The following is an 18888-nucleotide window of genomic DNA, read 5'->3' as shown; positions in this document are numbered from 1 at the left end:
ACCGTGGAAAGCGCGCGCGCGCGGGAGGGGAGAAACGGAGCGCGCGCGCGCGGGGTTGTGATTGGCCGCTCGGCAGCCTGCTGCCGGAGTGACGTCACTGCAGGAGAGAACTGCCAGAGGAGGATGCGTTCGGTCAGAAACTAGACTCTCTCGAGCTGGAGAGAGAGAAACATCGCGTGCGCGGAGCGCAGGACGGACAGGCAACGAGAGCGTCGCCCGCACGCGCGCGCGCTTTCGCGAAGTGCACCTCGCGTCTCCTCTCGCGTCCACGCACGAACGCTGCAAGCGTGCTTTTTTTTTATCGCGGGAGGAACTCCCCATCTTGGAAATTAAACTGCCCGTTCCGTTCTCTGGATGGCCGGGACGCGGCGTTCGACGGCTGAACGCTCGGGGACCGCGAGTTCTGAATGGAAAACGCGTCGCTGAAGAGATGCGCCGAAGAGTTGGGCTTTTCACCAGATGCTCCAGATGATTTCAGCGTCATGTTCTTTGACGCTGGACGCACGGGAACCTCTATTTGTCCCCGACACTCGGCCGCTCGTAGCTTACTTTCTGACAGAGAGGAATATGAGCATCGGTTGTTAAAAGTAAGCTTTTTAAATTACCTCGGTTATTCTTGTGCGTTTGTATTTTTAAAGGTGAACCGGCTCGTTTGCTCGGCTTGAACCACCGAACTGTTCTTTTCACGATAACTCTTAATAACTTAGTAGTCTCTGGGTGGACTTTAAAGTGTAAACAAATGCATAGCTATATGTTAAAATGCATGCGTGCCTAACATTGTACGTGAATTGCTTGTAACTGACCCCATGTGACAGACAAGGCCATGTTGAGTGGTAAGTGCATGTGGCCCTCTGTACTTTGTACACTCGCAGCAGGTGCATCAGGAATTGTCATTAAATAAATAGCGTGCGTATCTTTAACAGTAACATAATAAAGGCGACGTGGTATCCAAGTAGCCATTTTTAAGTCATTTCGGATTAGGTACACTATATGCGTGTTTGCAGCCCTTTACTAACTTAATTTAGAATTTAGTGGCTTTCTGATTGTTAAAGCATGCTGCGCTGCTCTTGCACAGAATTAAACGTATAAATAAAACGCATCTCTATATTAATATAACGCACTTGCGCGCGTTTTGCTTCACGCATGCTTGCATAAATAGCTTTTATAATGCAATGCAGTTTGCGCGTTATAATTCCTACCGTTTAGAAACAACGCAGAATAGAATTAACAATGCGTTTAACTAAACGACGATACGCACGTTTTGAGCAAAAATGGAAAAGTTATTTGTATATCAAAATATATCGAGCACGCGCCCCTGTAGAATGAAAGCGACGTAGCGTTAACTTTGTAAAATGCCTGGGACTTATTTTTGAATTGCATAATTTTGGAGGGGAAAAAAAGTAAGATTTACATTAAACTTGGCTGAAAGCCCACTGCAGTTTGCGGAGATATAACGCACGAGATGAAATAATGCATGGAGATGTAGGCACGTGGAGGTGTTATAACCCTCTGATTGTTGGAACCCAACGAGCCAGATGAAATGGTTAGCCTCGATAATCGTTTTTAAGGATTATTAGCGACCAGAAGGGGCAAAATCCAGTTTAGATGAACGGGGAGGGGGGAAAAAAACCCGATAATAACTCCAAAGGCATCTGAAACCGATCCAGATCGCAACGCCAGGCCTCGACTATTGTGGATTATGTCTTCACCACGTGTGCCGAGGTCTGGAGAACCTCACAAGTCCATTCAACACTTGACTCGTTAACGGTATTTATAGGTCTATAAAGGATCGTGCGATTTGTTTATTGCGCATTAACCCTGTTTTCGTTTATCAGGTCGACTTTACGAGACGTTCCACGTTTAACAAAAAACAAAACAAAACAAAAAAAAAAGAGTTGACAGGAGGTGGTTGCTATCTTTGGTTATCTAGCTGTATGAGTGTTTATCTGCCTTCATAAAGCTAGATAACCGAAAGTAGAAACGTCCTCCTTAACTGCGAAGCGGACGAGTGGGGAAGCGGTGGTGGCAGGGAGCCGCACGAGGTAAGCAGGCCCTGCTCTGTGTGAGGCGTTTCAATCCGTGCACCTTAAAGTCACGGGCTCGAGCTCATGGGTCGCGCGTAATGTTTCCGGATTTGTCTTTTTTAAATGCGAGGTGCGCGTTCAACGCTGCAACGATTAGCCTTTGTTAAAAAAAAACGAGTCTAAAGTGTCTAGGTTTTATTTAACTCGTGCTTGACGCTATATAAAAGAGCTGCAGTTATAAATATTAAAACGTATGAACTTTTATAGTTGGTTTTGATGGCAAATGTGATTTCGTCTGAGAAATGAATAAAAAGCCCGAAAAGGTAGATCGTTTATGTTAGACTGTACAATCATTTAAAAACTGAGCCAGCGAACTTTTACTGTTAATTAGGCGATGCGTGCGGAGTTTAGGCCTAATTGGTTTACGTTGCATTTTAATTTTCGCGCAAAATCTTCAAGTTGCGCAACTTTCTGCTGGATGGACTTCATAGCTAGTCTCGAAGTCTGCTTGCTTGCTTGCTTGCTTGGATCGACCCCGGTATCTTTTGCTCAAACCAGGTAAACCCGTGCTGCGGCTTCTGCGCCTGCTTTAATTCAGCATCTGACGCGCAAAAAGAGGCCTGCGTTTAATGCGCTCGAATCGGACCTGATAGGTGGTGCTCGATCTCGGTTTGCTGTAGAAGCAAAGCCACGCGATTTTGGGTTACTAATCGAGGATAAACGAACGCTTAAAGCGTGTGGGAAAACCCTTCTTCTCGACGCGCGCGCGACGACAAATAACGCCTGAGACGACGAAAAGGTGAAATCGTTTTTGTCACATGTCCACAAAATGGCTTCCTTTGTGCTGGTGATGATTTAGCGGAAAATATGTTAAAATATTACGACGCTTTTAGTGTGTAACATTGTGTAATCTCAAACCGCCAGATAATATCCGACTTTTAGTGAGACCTTTTTTTTTTTTTTTTTTTTTTTTTTTTTTTTACCAGACTCTTGTTATACAGTTTGTTTTTTGAGCCCCGCAAAATATACAAATACATTTTAAACTTGGGAAAAAAGTAAATGGGAAGAAACGTGTTTAAGTATTTTTGTATAGACTGCATTTTAATGCATCTTTAAACAACGCTGACGTTCAAAAAAAAAAAAAAAATGATTGTGACGTCATTTACCCACTCACAGTAACTTGGGCGATGACATCATGCTGAAGCAGCTTCATTATGATTGATCATATTAATCTGGCTCTACACATCAAAGATGAAGACACCAGGCGGAAACCAAAAGGGAATGAATGCATTTTTTCATCCCTGTGTTTTTTTTTTTTTTTTTTTGACGCAGGCTGATTGCGAGACATCACCCTCATACCACTGTAAAATTACTGAAAACGATGTAAATATTATGTTTACGTTCAGAGCTGAAATTCATTAGAGGTGTATAAGCGCTTTTGGGAGAAACACACACGTGTGTTAAGATGCTTTTCAGTAAACCACGTATTAAAAATGCGGTGTCCTTCATTTATGGTTATAATAAATTAAGGTAGCCTATTATAGCGACACAATATAAAAAAAATTCTAAAGCCATCTCGAGAAAAAAAATTAAAAATCTAATGGCGAGTGTGCTTGAAATCCAAGCCAGTTTAATCTGTAGATTGCCTGACACTTTGGTCTTTGTTTTACTGCTGTGTGGATAATAATGCATGTACTAAATACATAAGATGCACACTTTTATTTAGAAAGGTGTCTGAGCTTAGGGTGCCACTTTAACTAGGCTAAATAAAAAGAAGAGGAACTGATTGATAGATTCAGCTTAAAGAGGGAAAAACACGACGGAGAACATAAAAGAATAAGTTTCATGAGCTGACTGAGCAGATTTTGCATTCTCTACATTTGCCAGTTTCACAAAAAATGAATCCAATAAATAAATTGTAATGCCAAATGTGATTTAAGGAGCAAATCAGGCCTAGCTTGAGCTTTTTGATTCCGTGTTCCGCATGTCATTTATGTGTTTGTGAATTATATCAATAATTTAACCTTAAATACTCTGACGATCGTCTAATCCTGGTGTCTTTTTATTACTTCACCTCACTGTAGCCTCTCAAACCAAACTGCAGTGTCTTTGTGAGAGACCAGAGGACTGGAGCTGAGGGGAAAAACACCATCTGGTAAGTGCAATCAAGGCGCATTACAATGCAACATTGTAATTAGAACAATTAGTCGTAGAGTTAATCTGATTCAAACACACAGTAAATCATAAAGTATATGCTAATGAATGCATGCACTTGAAAGGATCCAAATGCAAATAGTAATCCCCAATCAAGTCCAAGACACTATATGCATGACATGAATCTTTCATCAGAAAACCTATATATCTCTCCCTCTCTCACCATATACATGCATATTCATAAAAAGCATTCTGTTTGTGGCTGCGTGACCTAGATCTGCGAGAGTGTTTCTGCGTATGTGTACACTCATACAATGATCCCGACGCTTTTTTATTTTTTGAGCACGTGGTAGATATTAAAGGTTGGCATTTGCACCAGACACCAACGGGTTCTTTGCATTTAAAGTGCAAAAGATGCCCAAAAAAGTTTTCTGCATGTTTAACCGATACGTTCTGCGTCAAGCCGCGTGGTTTGTGCTTGAGAATGCCCGCACAGCATTAGCAAATGAATGAGAAAAGGACTCGCTGTGGCCGTTGAACGTAAACAGCGTAATTATCTCAAGAAATATCCCTCAAAGCATTAAGCGTGACCTGTGTGGAAAGAAGGAAAATAAATCTAAATCACAATATATTTGAACATGCCTGAGAATCCGCGGTTAGTATGACTGCGGGACATTAGGCCAAAGGCTTCAATGCGATAAATGATCGGAGAGAGGAAATTATATGTCCGTCTCCATCTCGATAATGATAAGAATGTATGGGGCCACTATCACATTGCATATTACTTTATGTAAAATTAATGTGAGCAAAGAAATTCTGTCATCATTCATTAACAATGATCTTTTCCAGCTAAACTGGTTACCTAGCACAATTGAATAAGGGTTATTCAATGAAATTATGGGTGGACAGTAATTGATGTGGGCCGATTCAGTATACCTTCACGGTGACCAATCGCACAGCTGGCTACGAGAGCACAAAAGCCGGACGTTCGTGTCTTCGCACCGTTCGCGTCGAGCCAACGCACAGCTATTTACATTACTAATACCAGGATCGTCTGAACGCGCAGTTACTTAGCATGACACGAGCGAGAAATTACGCTCGCCTGATACCGTTTATATTATCTGAAGAAATAATATATAGCAGTTGCCATGACATCTGCTTTGGCAGTGATAAAAGGGGCTTTTTGTCCTTTATTTTCTTGTTTCCCCTTAGCAACTGCCAGCCATTTACACTGCCTTTTTGGAGCAAGAGGGAGAGAGGAAAAAAATGGTGCAATTGTCCAAATGAAAGAAAAGAAAAATAATAGTCAACCCTCATCCTTCTTCTACCAGCTCCCCTCCCTTCTTCGTCAACGGAAGCATTTAGTGCCATCTGTGCCCCCGGAGAAAAGAGGAAAAAAAGAAAGGAGTGAGACTCTACATCCCAAGTGCCAATGGGGACAAAGAGGCTGCCAGTTGCCACGGACCACCAGATGCTGGAAGACTGCAAGTCTGAATGAGGGGTGTGCTTTCAGGAAGCCATCTTGATGGAGAAGCTGGCTGCTGCTCCCTAAAATGGCTGTGTTGGCATGAGGTAAGCTGCATCGTTGCCTATATCAGACTAGCTCCCGCGTTATTGCCACGGCTTTTAGCTCCTGCGGTGGGTTCGCCAGGTCGTTTGAGACGTAAAGCAAACGAATCGGGCCGATGCCTGCTATAAAGTGCTTTTTTGGTGGCGTGAGATTAGGCCCAAACTGTATTCTTTAAAAAGAGCTATCACGCTCTCATCTTTCCTGACTAATTAGAGAATATCCCTGTTATCTAAATGCGCACACCGACGATATGCACAAAGACCTTCTGATTTGTGGGCAGCTTTGAACGCGGACGAATCCCTCCTGCCGCTGTATACGTGTTTTCAATGAAAGCGGCTATTAATTTGTGCTCTTTATACGCCGTTAATTGACCGGAGGTTGCGTTACGTGTGCGTACGGGATGAAGCCGTGCCACGAAACCCTCGCTTCGGCGGCGAGGCCGAAATGACCGCAGAGGGTTTTCAGATGAAACCAAAAAGCGAGAGCTGCTTGAACTCACTCGAGAGACTAAGTTAATTGACATACGGAATCCTCTTGACCAAAACGACAGAGTCAACCTGGACTGAAGAGCACTTTTGTTTCTGCCGCTTAATGATACACCAAATTGCTGGCACAAAGGTGCCAAGTGCCCCTCACCAGCTCACAAAAGCAGGCGCGCTGCCCCTGCCCAACTTTAATGTTAGAAAAGAGATCTGCGGGCTCTCGCGCCGTGCCATGCTTTTAATGATGTTTGGTGCCTTTTAAAACGGCCGCAGTTTGTATCATTAGCCGGTCAAGAGGCGAGAGGTGCAAAACGTCGCATTGCTCGCTCGGCTCACTTAGGATGTTACGTGGTAAAAGGAAACGTACGCAGGCCGCCCGCTCGCAGAGAGCTGCGTGTTATGTCATTGAAATGGATGGAAGACACCGAAATGCACTTCGCAAAGGTGACTGGTTGCGTCATAATGGATTGCTGGTGATATGCAGAGCTGTGCTGGTGTGTTCATTGCAGAAAATTATTACAATAGGTGGAACACAGGCATTCTGAAACGCATTTGCTCTAGGATGACAAATTTGCTTTGCTTTTTCTCGCTGTAACCAAAACAACACAAACGAATAGAGCGTAAATATTCAAAATACATGGAAACGTATTGAAATGCGAAGACGAGACAAACGATGCGTCATCTGCTGAATATTTAAAGCCATTGAATCCTCCTCGTAATGACAGAAAACCGTTTTTGCATACTTACTGAGCGTGGAAACCCTGTGTGCCTAAAAGACCTCGTTGTCCATAAATGAGCTTTTTTTTTTTTTTTTTTTAAGAAGACTGACATTTTATCCTAAAAGAGGAGGCTTGGCAGAAAAGCCCTTCAAAAAAGACGCGTAAAAAAGATCACTGATGTACGGAAGGTGCCCGTGGAGCTTACAAATAAAGGAAACAATGATGCAAGCGCCTCTGTTAATGAAAAAGACCAGACAAGCTCTGCATATTAACATAATTGCATAGGAACAAGCAGAGAGGACTGAGCCCCCAATTAAAGGCACAGCAGCGCTTTAGCAACGGCACGTGGCGGTGTTCTATATTTTGAATGTTTATGTTTAAATCTGAATTCCGATTTTTTTTTTTTTAATTTCAAAGCAAAAACAGACTTTGATGTTGCCGTTGTGCTTGTGTCCTGTCTGCCTTTTTTCCTCGCAGAGAATTACATATGCATTCAAGAAATTGCCAGGGATAAACACACACACACACACACACACACACGCAAATGTACAATGCAAAAATGTGTCCGTTCTGAATCCAAAATGTCATTTTTGCAGTCTTTATTAAGCAGAACCATTTGCTTTCTCAGTTTTGCATATGAGAGACAAGAGCGATCCATATTCATATTTTTAAAAGAAATAGCCAAAGGCTGAATAATTTAGGACATGTTTTTGAGCCTGTAATAGAAAAGCAAAAATAATATCATGCTACAACACAAAGCTTCAGATTTAAGATTTAACGCAGCGCATTTGTCTCAATTGATGTTGTTATATTATTAATACACGGAAATCTGCATGCAGAAAAAAATACAAAACTAAGGGTTTGCAACCAAACGCTAAGCATGAATTTGAAACTCATCCTTGGACAAAATAGTAGCCTGGAAATGAGAGACTGTACCTTTAATAGAGAATTTCTAATTAGGCTGTGTATCTTGCTGCGAGGGGGAGGGGTTTCCTCCCTCCGCATCTCTCAGGGTTTTATGTAAAAGACCTTCAGTGCTTAAATATCTCACATAGGGACACAAAACTCATTTTATACCCTTGAACGGAGAGTCTAATGCAATACCGTTACACAACAACACCGCATTTGCTCAAACGGCGCATAATGGCAGCACAACCTTAGATGGTTTAACAGCAAACGTTAACAGAGTTTACAAACGTATAGAAGCAAGAATAAATATTCACATTCGCGTTCGTGCGTTCGTGTTGTGTGTGCTAGTATAAGCGGTCGAGCAGGGGGAGTGGATGCTTGTCAGAGCATAATGTGACTGCTGCAGAGCAGTGGCTGAAAAGTGTTAATTATGCCGCTTGGCACGGTGCCAAACCCATACCAGATTTTTCCAGTTTTCAATATGCAAATGACGCGCTGAACTGTGTATTGTTTTTGTGGTTTACCAGTTCTTTGTGTTTTCAGTCAAACAGAATGCGCGCGCGAGTATTTGAGTCAGAAAAACGAAATATTTTTTTCATCGAGCAAGCACAAAAACTAGAAAAAACACACTGTGGTGCTGTGCAATAATTCCAGTCTAAATGCATGTATACAGTAAAATCAGATCTTTCAAATGTAAAAAAAATAAAATAAAATGCTTAGCACATTTGGATTACTGTCTATAGCTCTCTCTCTCTCTGTCTCTGTCTCTCTCTCTCTCTCTCTCTCTCTCTCTCTGGTAGCAGTCCAACGTAATGTGCTTTATGTGGCATATGTGGATTTTAGGCATGACTGTGATTATATTTTTTCATGGACTGAAAAGGGCAATTCCTTGAAATGTCTCCCAAGGTGTCTGGCACAATAATCACTTCAACACAAGGTCATTTGCATCCGCGTGTAAAACGTAAAATGTGTTTTCATGTCCGTGCGGAAGAAAGAGTGCTTTGTACACAACTTCTCCTTGCACGTATGCAAGCATGAATAGAAATGCCGCAAATTATGATTCGTAAGAGGTAAGGAGCAAACGGTCAGCTGTAGGCTCCGTGTTGGTAAACAGTTTGATAGTGCCCACATTATTATTCCAGACCCCTCTCCTCTTCCACAATGGCAGCATTGTACGGCGAGTACTTGACGTGGGTCCGCGGTCCCCCCTGTTTCCCACCATTGTCTGTACGGATGGAGTGCCAGAGACAGTGGAGGGTAATAAGCTGAGAAAGATGCTCAGGCCCAGACAGAGCCAGATGCCTAAATTAGCACCAAAACCCTAAGAGACTATCCTCGGGGAACGGCTGAGGACGGGGCTTTATTTCTCTGGCTTGCGTTTGAGAGCGTGTTGTTAGCAGCATCTTATGCTTGCGCGGTCAGGAATTGCACGAGCGTTTGTAGATGCACTCCTCTCTGACGTATTTTCGCAGTGCCTGCTAGAGTTGTTATCGAGTTTAAGTCGTTGAAGGTCAACGCTAATTGATGCATTCTAAAGTGCGGCATTTCATTCTGTATCTTTTATTCTACGCCTTGGCGCGCGCAGTTTAAATATTGATTTGCATCGCAATTATTGTTGGCTCTTTTGCAAGCATCTGCTAGATGCATAAATGTAACGTGTTTGAGAGCGTGCTCGATGTGCATCGCATGTACGTAGGAAACGTAAAGTTCTGTGTACATATTAACGCATTTTGCACGCAAAATCGAGTCGGTTTTTGAAGGACGGTTTGTTCCTCTCCCCCTTCTGCCAGGGCACAGCAGTTGGGCAAGCAATTAATTAAAGCTCCATTACAATATATTACCCAGTAAAATGGAAGCAGTGATACAGAAAACCACAGAGAAAGTTTGCGCTGGGACAGAGGCAGCATTTCACGGCAACGCAAAAGGGGAATGGCTAAGAAAGGAGGAATTATGTGTGCTAAATAAAACAGAAAAAAAGCAGATGGGTGCAGTGAGGAGGAGGGAAAAAAAAAAAGTATTGGATGAGAGTTAGAGCACTTGCACACAAAGCCTTCGAGGACACTGTGTCACCAACTGAGGTTTTCGGCTCTCCACAGCAACACGGCGGTGAGATAAACAATTGACGTTAATAAATACACTGATGAACAATGAAATATCGAGGAAACGTGTGTTTGGCGGAGAACAGGGGAGGTGGGGGAGGGCTTTTACTGTCTGGCTCAGTCTGTGGCCCCATGTGGCAGTTGCTGCAGCTGGCATGTTAATATCAAAGGCCTATGGGAGGTGGCTATCTGGGAATATTTGTCTGGCATACTAACAGTTTTCTCCCCGTCATATGTCATCTTTATGTCCAGTGTTATAGGGCCTCACATATTTATTTCTAAAAGCCAGCTCTGTGAGATTTCATTTCATGCTCTTGTGATAAAAACTTAGTGCCAGATTAGATTTGGAAACATATATGACTGCAGGGAGAATGGAAGCTGCTATTGCTTTCTGAGAAACCTCACATTTGGCATATATATATATATATATATATATATATATATATATATATATATATATATATATATATATATATATATATATATATATATATATATACGTCTCTTATAGAAGTCAGTTTTAATGCATGCTGCTTTACTGTCTCTCAAGGACAAGTTGAGAATGGATAGTGTTAATGAAGACGCTTAGACGAGTTACGCTTTCATCGCTGATCATAACTGAACAGTGGCGAGAAATGACTCCGAAGCATCTCTTGGGTTCGTGTTAAAGGCCATTGTGCGGTTTAGGGTAAAATTCCCTTTGGATACCTCAGCTGTCGATCTCGTCTTAATCTCAGGATAAACGCGATTATCCCACGAAAGGGTTGTTCTCAGCTTTGTATCAGCTACGGGGGAGCTTTGAAATCGTTTCCCCCACCTTTTTCCTCCCCTCCTCGGACGAGTGGCCATGAAAAGCCTGGGATTGGGATTCCCGAGCAGGACCGTGGTTGGAATAACAGGCAGCAAAAAGAACCACAGTCAGCAAAGTGGTAGATCTAAACTGAACTATTAAGCGCAGGTAATCCAGAGCAATAATGAAGATGTTAAGATCACAGAACTATAAAGCACCTTAATCCAGAGCGTGAGATGGATAAAAGCCAGTGTTTTACCTTAAAGGGACAGTTCACCCTAAACTAAAAGTTCTGCCGTCATTTACTCACCTTCATGTCTTTTTATTCGTGGAACACAAAAGAAAGTAAGATCGCCTTTCAAAATATATTTTTTGTGCATGTGCGTTCAGCGGGAGAAAGAAAGTCATATAGGTTTGGAATAACATGAGGGTGAATAAATAATGACAAATATCATTTTTGGGTGAACCGTGCCTTTAAGTGGGCTTTTAGATGAATTCTAAGCATATAAAAAGGTACCCTCGTGTGACTTCAAATCAGTTTAGATGATGTTTTGTTCCTTATTATTCAGGTCTATGCCATTAAAATCCTCATTTCTGTATTGTATTGTATTGAGGGCGTAACCTTGAAAAAAAAAAAACGAGGTCACATTGGAAACAAGTTCTTTCAAAGACTTTTTTCTTTTGTTGATAACAATGCAGAGCGCTGAAGATGAGTTTGGAGTGACCTGACTAGACCAGAGTTGAGTTGCAAAGTTCTGCCGATGTAATTTGTAATGAAGCAAAGAAATAAAAGAGAAGCTGGGACTTCCCTGCAAATCCTTTAAGCACTCACAGGAACGCCAGTAACTGTATCCTGGAGGATGCGAGAGCAAAGAGCAGGACTAGGAATTCAAAAACAGGAGAGTGGAGACCAGGGAACACTTAAACCTCCATCATGGCCCCACCATTATAAAAGACCTTGAGATATAATTATCCTTACTTTGTGGCTTAGCTTCGCTTTTTGCCCACTTTACATCCTAATGAGGAGAATTACCATCACTTTTAAAATGTAAATAGAAAGGAAATATACATTGTTGAAAGATCAGTTTTTTTAATGTTTGCTTTTAAATGGATAGTTCACCAAAGGGGAAAAAAAAAATAAAGTCTGCCATTGTTTACTTGGAAAAATGTTGTTGTTCAAACAACACTGGACTTTATATGACTTATATTGTCAAAATACATTTTTAACCTTTTAATGTTTTTGTGTTCATAAGGGTGAGTAAATGACGAAAAAATGACTTTTTTTAATTAAACTATTACTTTATTTCAAATACAACATGGAAAACATGAGTGTTGTTTTAGTATCATTTATATACTATTACAGGTGGGGGTTTTTTTCATTTTAATTCTTGCTAGATTAAGCAATTTTGTTGAATAATGTTTGTATTTTTGTACTTATTTTTGTGCAACAACTTAAACTATATGAAAAAATGTTGGCAACCAACTGAATGAAAATAAGATGAGACAATTATTTTGATAATTACCCAATAATATCAAGAATAACCTCCAATTCATGATTATTATTGTTAATATTATCAGTTTATTATGAACTAAAACTAAACATTTTCATTAGAAAACAAACTTTATTATTATTTCAGTGATTTTTTTTAATTTATTTTTTATTTCAAATAATGAACATGACTTTTTATGACTTTAGATTTAGCAAACTATAATACCCTCTCCAGTGCATATGCAAATATTGTGTAAGGACGTGCGATCCTCATTAATGCTATCAGAGTCAAGTTCAAGTTCATTGCCTGTGGGAGTCCCAGCCAGACTGGGAACTTCTTCATCCACCCCTGTGAACCAGCTCACCCCTTGTAACCCACACCCTATCTGCCCCGTCCCCCCACCCCTGTGGTTTTGGTGGCGGGCTGGAGGGGGCTCTCCACTCTGTGCCGTTGCTAAGGGAGCGAGAGCTGGCTGGCCCAGCAATGCGCTGGTGAAAAGGCCCGCCTGTCAAAGTGTCTGAGGGAAGTCAGGCTGGTTGGCTCGCCCCTCCGTATACACACACTCTTATATATACAGCCTGTGTGTGTGTGTGTGTGTGTTCCAGACCCTGGGAATGGCAGCAAGCACTTTATATTCATCAGCCCCCCCCTCCTCTTGTCACAGTGACTTTGGTAAACAGCCCCCTCCTTCCTAAAATGTCTAGTCTACTTCCATCCCATAATCCTCGATGCAACTTCTCATCTAGGAACAATATTTGCGATTCTTGGTAGATGATTGCAGGCTTTTAGGTTTTACACTGATATGCTACACTCTCAAAAATTATTTTCTGAAAGTTGTGAACGTTTCGTGTACGTCAATATTTGCACGTTCAGTTCGGTGCGCTACTTTTCTCTTTTGTAATTGTTTGTGAAATTTACTATCAATTCCTGAGTGAAAATAGTTTTTAAACCAGTGCACGAAACTTTTCAATTGCATAAAAAACTATTTTTAGTGGAAAAGCATTCAAGATAATAAAATGTTCTTCACACTACGAAAGAAAATATCTATTTTTAAGAATGTTCTTTGTTTGCATCATTGGTTCCCTGATGAATCTGCTACATTTCCATTCCACAAAAGGTTGTGGTGGAAAAAAAGGTTTCGCGCATGTTTATCACTCTAGAAAAATGCCTCAGAAAGGTACTTGAGGAACCCAGATGGGTTCTTCTAAACTGAAGCATCACTGCCAAAACTCCCTTTTGGAAAATTACTTTTAAGTACGTTCTTTTGGACGGTTCCACGAAGAACCTGTAACATTTTGATTCCACAAAATGTTCTTTGTAGGAGAAAAGGGATTGTACTTTTGAGAACTGTTCACTCAAAGGTTTTTGTTAGGGAACCGAAAAGAGTTCTCCTGCGCAATCGTTGTGAAAACCCCCTTTTGAAACATTCATTTTAAAGAGCGCAGTTCTTTGCACAGTTGGTGGACAGTTGCAACAATATTAAGAACTTTTTAATATGATTGTTTCTAGTACAATCAGCATAGTGGAGCGCCGTGGTACATAGTGCATTAGAATGTCATGGAGGGCTCCGTTCCCATTACAGTAGAGTGTGGTGAGAACAAGTGAGAGTCGAGTGTGTGTGTGTGTGTGTGTGTTTTCTTGAGGTCTCATTCAAGGCTGAGGACTAGAATTGAGAATAAAAGGCCAGTGATTTGCATAAGCTGCATGCTGTCTGAGGGGGGTTTTTTTGGGGAGGGGGGTGAGAGCTTGAGGAAAAAAAAAAAAAAAAAAAAAAAAAGATATGCGGGAATATAAAAAAAGAGACAGAAAGAAACCCCACATTGTAGAGGCACAGAAAGAGAGAGGGGGTTTGAATGAAGCAGAGGGTGAAAATTGACAGAGAAAAGGGTCTTGCCAAGTCTCCTGCAGGGATTAAATTGTCCATAAACCTCTCTACATATAATTTGGGAAAACTGGTAATGGCGTTGGTACACATCGTACACAAATTCTAAGGGTGACGGGGTATAGAAATGATTCGCGCCACTTTCGGAAGCAAATGAAGAATGAGGGATTGTAAACAAATACGGTCAACGCATGCAAAAGTGTTGCGAAGTTGTACGCATTGCCCTTCGCTAGATAACCAAATTTGTTTTACTGACTGCGTTATTTGGAGCGATATAAAAATACTCGAAGCGATCTCGAAATGTCATCCTCTTTAAAACCATAATGACCGCTAAGCTGAGTGAACGTGGCCATGTTGTAAAATTGCAGAATAACACTCGCACAAAAGACGCGGCATTACCCCCAAACCGCAATTTAGATGTTTGATTGTTCTCATTAAAATAAACCATTGGAAAAACCACCAGTGGACCACCAAATGGACTCCAACCTTTATATAAAAAAAAAAAAAATCGACAACGTTTAGAATATTAGCGACGTTGCAAAGCCGTAAATCCGCTTTCTATTATTTGGCGTGAAACGAGAACAAAACGCAGCCCAAGATGTCGTGTTTGCATTGCGTTGTTTCAATTTACCGTATTTGTAGCAGAGCTGATTGATAACCCTGAACCGTTTTCTCATAGATCGCTAGATTTATCTGGAATGGGGTACGGAAGACGGCATTTTCATTTGCATTTCAATCAATCAGATATATCCGAGTTGATATTGAAGAGACATTCAAGACATCAAAAACTTCAGTACGCCCGATCCGTTTTGGAAGTATTTTTATTTTCCTTTCAGAAACGCTGAAAACATCTTCGCGGAAAATCTGACATCTATTGTGACCGTGCGCCTCCAGATGCTCGAGTCTGTTTCTAACGTTAACATGTTAATATGGTTTTTCCATTTCCTCCATTTTCCACTTATTAACAACAATGCGGATTTAGTTCTAATTTGGCTGATTTGTTTATGTCGTAACAGTAAGGCGTATCATATTAATCATTTTGTTTTTCTCTCTCTAACCAGGCTCCTGGCAAAAAGACTGTGCTGTTTCCCACCTTTCGTCATCAGCTGCCGGAGAAACCGAGGCCATCCTGCCATGTTCAGCTCAAATGGTCAATCACATCACCTCAGGAACCCAGCGTCTCTTCCTGATGGTTCGCTGTGGACATTAAACAAGCAGATGAGGGACGGTTTAAAATGTGCACTAATTGATTTAACCTTGCGGTCTTCAGACAATCGCTAATACTGAATCTCAGATGTTAGAAAACGTGTTGTACAATCGTATCGGTGCTGTATGAACTGAAGAAAACGATGTGCCTTAATGTGTGAAAAGTTTACAATGAAAGTTGTCAGAATGGAAAAATACCAGCATCTGTGTTTTTTGCATATCCTGATTTACGTGCTTTCCATTTTCGATTTGTGTTATTATAAAACGTCCCTCTTTAATGTACGTGAAACTGTGCTCAATCCAGATCATTTTAATGTATGGGCTTTGACGCGAGAATTATGCCCGGCCTCCCTTTGGATTATCCTTTTGTCTGATTGTGATGTATGCAACAAATAAACGACATTTGAGCATTAAATGAACGGCCGTTGACACCGAGCAAGCAATTTAAAGTTGTGTTCTGTAGAAATGCATGCACTGTAGGAGGCGCTTCACATGTAGTGTCCACAGGCTGTTTTGTAACCACCTACTGCAAGGCAGCTTGACGGCTCACAGCTCTGGAGCTCCTGTCAGCACCTTGGACAGCACATAACAAGCAAGTGCGCAAAATAACTAGCAGTGAATCACCTCTCTCATCCATGCGCAAGGCACAAAAACGCACGCGCTGCTCCGGAGTGAGTCAGCTCGGCGCGCGTTGGGTGACGCGTTAGTGCTTTTTACATCCGCTGGAAGGAGATCAAACGACTTCATATAGTCCCTTCAATGGGATATCCTCGTCTGTTAATGATCGTTTCCGTTCACCGCGCGTGAAGCATATGTAAAAAATCTTCTAAATAGTTATGAAATGAGATTATTTTGAGGCAAAGGTCATTTCGATGGCACCTTGACGGCTGATGAGAATGTGTAATGCATATTATATATGTGTAATGTATATGATATATGTAAAAACGCTGGTTAAATTGCGTTGGGTCATAATCTCGAGTTAAGATGGACGCGTCTGACGAGATTTAATCCTCAAGTGAAAATTAATTTTGAGGGGTGTATTTTTTTTATCTATCCAGTTCCGATCGCTTCTTGAAAGGTTTTCAGGTTCGTAAAAAAGGGTATGGTATATCGTGTGGGTGAACTCAAACGTTTGGTGTGTTTTATGATACGCCTGCTTTTACTCGGATTGCTTTCAATCGATATATATATATATTCTATTGGCGGCGCTTTTCTGTACATTTTAAAATAAAAGTCTCGTTCTGTTGCTTCGTTCGGATTTTGTGGAGCGTGTAGATTACAGAAGACTAAAAAAAAAAAGAGTGCTTTCTCAATATCATCTTCCCACAATATAAGCAGGCTATTGTTAAATGCGTTGAATAAACTAGGTACAAATTATGTGTAATTAATGCTGCGTTTTTGCCTTTATGCGAAGAAACAAAGATGCGGAAACTTTTCTCTATTTTCTTACACAATGATACCAGTGCATATCGTTTATTATGGCGGAATTGACTTGCATCAGTCGAATCAACAAAAAAAGATGGGAAGAAACAAACTGACGATATCAGCAGAACACATTCATTTATATTATTTTATTACAAGAAAGAAAAAAAAAAGAAAACACACACTGAACAATTATCCATCGCATATGCTGTTCAATAAACGTTTACTATAAGCGATAAACAACCTCTGTATTAGATTTACAGCAATCTAAATCTAACAAAAACACATTGTTCATATCTGGATAAGCCCGTGGAGAAAGAAGAGACTCGTTAGTCGTCGGATATCGAGTTAATATTGTAGGAGAGACCTGGACGGGGTAAGTTTGTAACAGCATTAGTTTGCAATTAGAAATCAGCCACGGGGTGAAATCAGCATCGTATGCGTGAGCCCCAGTAAAATCGCCATCTGATTGAGCAGGGTTTTTTGAAATACGCAAAAGTTTCTCATTGAAATGTTTCAAATGTAAACGGTGTATCTGACCAAGACGGGAAGACTTGCGAGCGCGCTTCCGCTGGGCCAAGAAATATTGTTAGAATGCCTTCAGCGCGCGCCTGTTTTTTTTTCAGGTTGTTAGCATGCGTCTGTTCCCTAATCATCTGCCGTTTTGCAACTGCAGCATATTAGTTCGTTTAAAAGGTTTAAAACGTCCATGTTTTTTTTATTACCGTTTTTATCCAGCAGCAGAGCGTTCTGTGCATCTTTGGTGGTTCGTTTTAAAACAACTTTTATTTTAAAAATGATTAGAAATGCCTTTATGTGCAGATAAATTGTCTCAATGTTATGCTGGAGCCTGCAAAAAAAAAAAAAAAAAAAGTTCACATCTTACATATTTAAATGGGAACATTGCATTGTATAGACTTAGCATACATTTTTGTTTTTAAATATTTTTTTTTTTAACAATTTTTTTGATAACCTGACAACCCACGCTCTAACCCTAGCAGAAAACTTGCTGCATTTTGCAATAAAAAATTTAATTTATCTTTATACCAGTTTTACAAATAAGGGCTCCCCCAAAGGGACATTTTGGGCATACAAATTTTTTAAGGCACACACACGCTCCATGATCACTCCTAATCTTTACAATAGCTTTCCTAGTTGACCTCTGCGATTTAGGCAATAGAATAGGGTTATAGTGGACCGAGAGGTCAGACTGACTCTGAACTGACCAGACGCGTGCCCTTTGCTATAAACAAGCCTCTTAAATAACTTGAATAACGCTTAAGCAAATGAGCACACGGGGTTGTTTCGTTATTCTTTAATAAGAAGAGATATTCATTCTTTACGTTCGTGCAAGATGTGTATTAGTCTTGATGCATTGCTAAAATAACCTAACAAAAAAAAAGTGAAGTCCCAAACATCTACATCACCGTGAAATACATTTTAATGAGGCGTTAGAGTTAGGCCTTTGTCAAAATGCAGGCCCACTGTTAATATTATTTAGCCTTGAACGTTTATTTTACATAAATGTATACAATCCGGCAGTGAAAAAGCCTCATTGGTGCTCTTTAGTGTTATAGAAGTTGATGTCAAGCCCAGTCTCTTGAGGACCAGTCACAGCTGACACAAGGGTCAGAGGTGATGTGCTGGGTTCAAGTGGTTTGTCCAGTTATTCCCAAAGGGCCAATTGAACGATCTGAGATGAAAGACACGACAAGATTTAGCTCTGTGTCCCACTATTAATTACTTTGACTTAATTTCACTTTAAAAGTCAACATATTTTAGTGTTTTGAAAGCATTTAGAGCAGGCTTAGGCCTATTTTTAATGTTTACGACAAAACACGAACGCCGTAAAAAACGTTTAAGTAAAAACAGTTCAAAATCAAAATAAAACGGGTCCCAATTTAAGCTCGATTTAAACCAAACACACCCTCAGCTCACAAAAACGATTCACAGCACGAAAGGACGCCGTTGTACGAGTTCTATAATGCAAGCTAAACTCTTACCTCGTGTTCTGCTGAATTCTGCATTCCGATGTACATTCTTCACGTTTTGAATTAAATGGAACGCATTAGAACGCTAAAAAAAAAAAAAAATGCCGGAAATGACCCACCAAAGTGCGCGCGCTAACTGCAGGTGTTAAG

General features: G+C 40.8%; 2 long non-coding RNA genes across 5 annotated transcripts in view; one reads left to right on the top strand and one right to left on the bottom strand.

The window, feature by feature from the left end:
- The first annotated feature begins 136 nt into the window (after positions 1 to 136).
- Positions 137 to 15744, top strand: LOC122349462. 4 transcript variants are annotated; one of them, XR_006251456.1, is made up of 4 exons: positions 137 to 587; positions 4109 to 4179; positions 5391 to 5750; positions 15181 to 15744. It is a non-coding gene; the product is annotated as an uncharacterized LOC122349462 (long non-coding RNA). The 4 variants fall into 4 exon arrangements; XR_006251458.1 differs by having other exon boundaries at positions 138 to 587; positions 5510 to 5750; XR_006251457.1 differs by lacking the exon at positions 137 to 587 and adding an exon at positions 1611 to 2042.
- LOC122349463 overlaps positions 15554 to 18888 on the bottom strand; it is a 3706-nt gene continuing 371 nt past the window's right edge. The window contains exons 1-2 of the long non-coding RNA XR_006251459.1: positions 18751 to 18888; positions 15554 to 18440 (exon numbers count right to left, since the gene is read on the bottom strand). The exon at positions 18751 to 18888 is cut by the window's right edge and continues 371 nt beyond it. This is a non-coding gene — a long non-coding RNA (uncharacterized LOC122349463). The remainder of the gene's footprint in view (positions 18441 to 18750) is intronic.

The sequence above is a fragment of the Puntigrus tetrazona genome, chromosome 7 (assembly GCF_018831695.1).
Source record: "Puntigrus tetrazona isolate hp1 chromosome 7, ASM1883169v1, whole genome shotgun sequence".
NCBI lineage: Eukaryota > Metazoa > Chordata > Actinopteri > Cypriniformes > Cyprinidae > Puntigrus > Puntigrus tetrazona.
This window is presented reverse-complemented; position numbering and strand designations above follow the sequence as displayed.